The sequence below is a fragment of the Salmo trutta genome, chromosome 13 (genome assembly GCF_901001165.1).
Source record: "Salmo trutta chromosome 13, fSalTru1.1, whole genome shotgun sequence".
In the NCBI taxonomy this organism is placed as follows: domain Eukaryota; kingdom Metazoa; phylum Chordata; class Actinopteri; order Salmoniformes; family Salmonidae; genus Salmo; species Salmo trutta.
Genome location: NC_042969.1, coordinates 57467100 through 57473099, shown reverse-complemented (window position 1 = coordinate 57473099; position 6000 = coordinate 57467100).

The following is a 6000-nucleotide window of genomic DNA, read 5'->3' as shown; positions in this document are numbered from 1 at the left end:
ACCCAGGTCTTTTTGGCTGTTCCTCATTTTCCTCATCTGGAGAAATCCAGAGGAACAAAACAACAGCATCATTCACGGTCTTGCCTGAAGACCTTAACTGCATCATTTTTATTTCCCTCCTCCATCCTTCCACCTCGCTCTGCAATCATCTGCATCTCCACACCGGGTGCACTCCTCTGTGCTCCAAGAACACTAAAACCAATTTACCTCCACTCCACTCTAGTGTTCTTACAGGACATCAAATGTCTGATGCAATTAATCTGGTATGTTCTTGTTGCAATCCAGACTTTTTCCTTCCAACAGCAGGAGATTAAGCATTCTCAGGGCACTCATAGCATGCTCTGCAAATGGCCCCTATTCCCAGAGCATTTCTCCAATGTGTTATTTCTTATGGCCCCAGCTGCAGCACATGGATAGAATCTGCACACTTATATCAATCTAAGGCTTCTGCTGCTGTCACGTGCACAGATAGCGCTCTACCTGTGCAGAGCACATGCCCCTTTGCCCTTCCAGTCTCCAGTGTCCTTTTCGGTGGTGGTATAATTTCACCAAAAATGTATGTTTTTTTTAAAATAAACAGTTGTCGTTAAATTCTCAACCGTGCTTCAGAACCAAAAAAGTTGAGTGTCTTGATGGTTGACCAATGACCAGTCATCAGTATTGGGTGCGCATATCCAGATTAGTGACCAGAAATAACTTGTTAACCTGCCAAAAACCGAGTAGGCATACGTTTGTTATCGTTACCTGGCGATTTGATTGATCATTTTAATTCTCCAGATAGGCCTAGTTTGGGTGGCTACTGGTTATATGTCGAACGATAAGCAGCTGTAACATCCCACTGCCTTTAATATTATGGGATGAAGATATTTGGGCAAAGTTATCATGATATGCATGAGGAATAACAGGGCTACTCAGCTGGTAATGAGCACTCTGCAGGCAGGCTGCCCTCCAAAGTGACGGCGCAGTGCCGACAGAACATGCTTTCAATCCAATCCTGCAACCTCCACTAACAGTTGGCCATATTATTTTGTTTGCTCTGGACTCCAGAGAAGTGACATGATAGGCCTACACTGAGCATACAAAACATTAAGAACACCTGCTCTTTCCATGAAATAGACTGACCAGGTGAATCTAGGTGACAGCTATGATCCCTTATTGATGTCACTTGTTAAATCCACTTCAATCAGTGTAGATGAAGGGGAGGAGACAGGTTAAAGAAGGATGTTTAAGCCTTGAGACAATTGAGACGTGGATTGGGTATGTTTGTCATTCAGAGGGTGAAATGGGCAAGGGAAAAAATGTAAGGGCCTTTAAATGGGGTATGGTAGTAGGTGCCAGGCGCACCTGTTTGTGTCAAGAACTGCAACGCTGCTGGGTTTTTCACGCTCAACAGTTTCCTGTGTGTATCAAGAATGGTCCACCACCCAAAGGGCATCCAGCCAACTTGACACAACTGTGGGAAGCATTGGAGTCAACATGGGTCAACATGGGAGGTGCAACTCAATATTAAGAAGGTGTTCCTGTTTGGTATACTCAGTGTATATCCCCAGTTAATATTGTCTGCTACCATGAATGACTTTCAGCTCCCAATGCAGGTGTAAAACAGTTTATATCTTGCGTTTTTAAAATGCACCACCGTTTATGGCTGTAATGGCAGGCTACATTTGCTCAGCAATTGTGTGCTCATGTTTGCGTGTGCGTGCTTGGGGGTCGCAAGTGTTGTACAACTTTTTGTTATCACGGATCAAAACGTTTGAAATCCACTGGGATACATGATAGTGGCAACAAATGGAGTTTATATAGTAATCGTAGGCTACAGTATTTCTTACAATCTTGTATTTTGACTGGAAATGTGTTGGTCATTGTTAATGAGTGCAGCATTTATTCCAGTTGAAAATAGTTACTTTACTCATCAGATTGTGCTGCTTTCCCCTCTTCTTATAATAATTGCTCAGAGTCTGTGGCCATGGGTTGTAGAATTTTTATTTTGGGGTGCTCTTTCTTTTGTTTGCGCACATGCCCCCCAAAAGGTATGGCATGTCCCTGTTCTGCTGTGACATATTTGTATTGTGTTGCTGGTATTTACATTGTTCTATATGCGTGATTTAAATCTTGCTGAGAGCACTGATATTGTTCACATGTTAAATCTTTAGATTCTGGGCTGGTTTCCCCAACCCAGATTAAGGCCATTTCTGTTCTTCAAACTGTTTATTTGTATTACCCTCTCACTAGTAGGATGTGAGTACACGTACACCATGTTTTAAGTAAACGTTACATACCATGTACTTTTATAGTTCTTTATTATTTATTCTAGGCTAAAGGAAAATTAATGAGTGAAACTCTATGGGAAGAAGTCCAAGGGACCGAGGCAACAGGAGACTTCAAAAGCACAGTGCACGACAGAGTCCTGTGGTACTCTGCGATTGAGTAAAAGACTTGAAGGATGATGGGATGCGATTGCCTCAAGTATACAACCCTGTGAACCCAAGACCTGACTCAGCTGTACATCAACATTCCTAGTCATGCTATGTTTGGGAAAATAATCAATTGGCTTATGGCACATACTGTACATATGTGCATCAGGATGGAGTTTTTGGGGGGGGATGAGATTGCAGTTGATTGCCTTCTGTTTACGTTTTTTTTTGCAAAAGTGCAACTGAGCAACAGTAGCCATAGTGTATAAAATACAAAACACACAGCAAAATAGCCAGAACAGAAGGGTGCACAATAAACAATAAGCTACCTTGAGGAGACCTACAGTGAAGAGTTTGACCTTAATTCAGATATAGAAACTGTCAATGCTGGAATAAGAAGAGCAATAGTTGGGGCTGCAAGGCAGGTGATTCCTATGGGTACGGGGGAAGAAGCAGTGAAGGGTAGGAACAGAGCTTTCAGAATGTTGAAAAGGTCCCGTAATTACCAGCACCTGATTCAGTATAAACAAGCAGTAGTAAGGAGGATCATTAGGACAGCTAAGTGTGAGTATTGGCGCCGGTTCTGTGGAAACATAGGCAGGACCACTCCTGTGGGAGAGGTATGGGGGATGATTAAGAGGATGAGTGGGGACAGAGGAAATTGGGATCTCCCTGTGCTAAAAAGTGGGGAGATTGTTGCAGTGAGAGATGGAGAAGGCAGAGATGTTAGCCCAGGCATTTGTGAAGGTGCACAGCTCCAAAAATCTGACAGAAGAGGGGCAGAATGGGAGTTAGAGGGTCAGAGGAGAACATCCGGGGGTCCTGGATCAGAGAGAGATGGTGGGGGATATATTGAACGGCCCTTTTATACGTTGGCTGAGATGAAGAGAGCATTAGCTAAAGCTGGGGTAACATCTCCTGGGAAGGATGAGATGTGTTACATCATGATGGCTCGTCTCAGTTACACTGCAATGGGGAACGTATTGGGCCTTTACAATAAGGTGGGGCAGGAGAGGAAACTGCCTGGAAGTTGGAAGCAGGCGGTAGTGATGGCCCTACTAGTCCTTCAAGATTTAGGCCGATAGCATTGGCGTCTCACCTATGTAAATGTATGGAAAGGATGATAACGGAAAGGCTGACTTACTGTACTTTCTGGAGAGTAGAGGACTAATGTCACCAGATCAAAGTGGGTTCAGGAAAGGCAGGGGAACGATGGATCCTGTACTGTCTTGAGTCAGTCATATGGAAAGCACTGGCAAATAAGGAGGTGGTGGTAGCCATTTTATTCAATGTAGAGAAGGCCTATGATATGATGTGAAACGAAAGCCTACTTATCAAGCTGGATAACATGGGGGTTGGAGGAAGGGTTGTTAACTGGATAAAGGATTTTCTTTTTGGCCGATCAATACAAGTGAGGGTGGGGAGCTCTATGTCAGAAAGCCATGAGGTAGATAATGGTACCCCCCAGGGAAGTGTCATTAGTCCTTTGTTGTTCTCCATTATGATTGATGATGTATTCTCTCAGGTGAGACCTGATATTGGGAGGTCATTGTTTGTGGATGACGGGGCACTGTGGAAGAGAGGGAGAAATATTACCCATACAGCCAGAAGAGTTCAAGAAGCGATTAGTGAAGTTGAGCAGTGGTCCCTCAGGTGGGGCTTCAAGTTTTCAGTTGAGAAAACACAGACTGTGTTTTTTTCTAGAAGGAAGGTTGAGGAGGAAATATACTTGAAGTCGTATGGAAGGAATCTGGAGAGGGTGGGAGTGTTTAGGTTCCTGGGGGTCTGGTTTGACACTCGAAGGACATGGGCGGAGCATATTAACAGAGTAGTTGTCAAAGGAAAGAAAATATTGAATGTGATGCGTTGCTTGTCAGGAACGGAGTGGGGGTAGATAGAATGACGTTGAAATGATATATATAGCGCCGTTAAGGTCATCAGTGGATTATGGAAGTATAGCATATGGATCAGCAGCTCAGACATCTTTTAAAAAAGCTAGATGTTATCCAGGCCCAAGCCCTAAGAATATGTTGTGGAGCCCTTAGGACCTCTCCGGTGGCAGCGATGCAGGTAGAGTTGGGAGAGATGCCGTTAAAGTTAAGTAGACAACAGCTAGTTGTATAATGGTGCCCGGGGAGGTGGCTGCCGTTTTACGGGCTCCTAACCAACTGTGCTATTTTGTTCGTTTTTTCACTTTGTTTGTAATTTATTTTAAACTTATTTTGTGCATAATGTTGCTGCTACAGTCAAGAAAAGAGCTCCTGGACACCGAAACAGCGATTTCTCACCTCGAACTGGAAAAAGTTTTTTTCTATAATGAGTCCGACGCGAAGGTTATACTGCTTTCTCGAGAACAGGCCCAAATCCCCGTAATTTGCTTGAAGAAAAGATGGAGAAAAAGGGGGCGGAGGTCAGGCTGCCTTCTGAGAATTCATATGCAAGTGAGTAAACCTCCACTACCATCCATTCTATTGGCCAACGTGCAATCCTTGGAAAACAAAATGGATGATCTACGATGATTAAGACTATCCAACCAACGGGACATTAAAAACTGTAATATATTATGTTTCACAGAGTCGTGGCTGAACGGCGACACGGATAATATAGAGCTGGCTGGGTTTACTGTGTATCGGCATAACAGAGAAGCTACGTCTGGTAAGACGAGAGGTGGGGGTGTGTGTCTATTTGGCAATAACAGCTGGTGGGCAATGTCTAATATTAAAGAAGTCTCAAGGTATTGCTCGCCTGAGGTAGAGTACCTCATGATAAGCTGTAGACCACACTATCTACCAAGATAGTTCTCATCTATATTATTCATATCCATCTATTTACCACCACAAACCGATGCTGGCACTAAGACCGCACTCAACGAGCTGTATAAGGCCATCAGCAAACAAGAAAATGCTCACCTTAAGCGGCGCTCCTAGTGGCCGGGGACTTTAATGCAGACAAACTTAAATCCGTTTTACCTCATTTCATCCAGCATGTCACATGTGCAACCAGAGGGGGGAAAAAAACTCTAGACCACCTTTACTCCACACACAGAGACGCATAGAAAGCTCTCCCTCACCCTCCATTTGGCAAATCAAAGCAGGGAGTACCAGTGACTCGCTCAACACGGAAGTGGTCAGATGACGCAGATGCTACGCTACAGGACTGTTTTGCTAGTACAGACTGGAATATATGTTCATGGATTCATCCAATGGCATTGAGGAGTGTACCACCTCAGTCACCGGCTTCATCAATAAGTACAACGACGACGTCCCCCCCACAGTGACCGTACGTACATATCCCAACCAGAAGCTATGGATTACAGGCAACATCCGCATCAAGCTAAAGGGTAGAGCTGCCGCTTTCAAGGAGCGGGACACTAATCCGGACGCTTATAAGAAATCCCGCTACACCCTCAGATGAACCATCGAACAAGCAAAGCGTCAATACAGGATTAAGATTGAATCCTACTACACCGGCTTTGACGCTCGTCTGTTGTGGCAGGGCTTGAAAACTATTACAGACTACAAAGGGAAGCACAACCGCGAGCTGCCCAGTGGGGCGAGCCTACCGGACGAGCTAAATGCCTTTTATG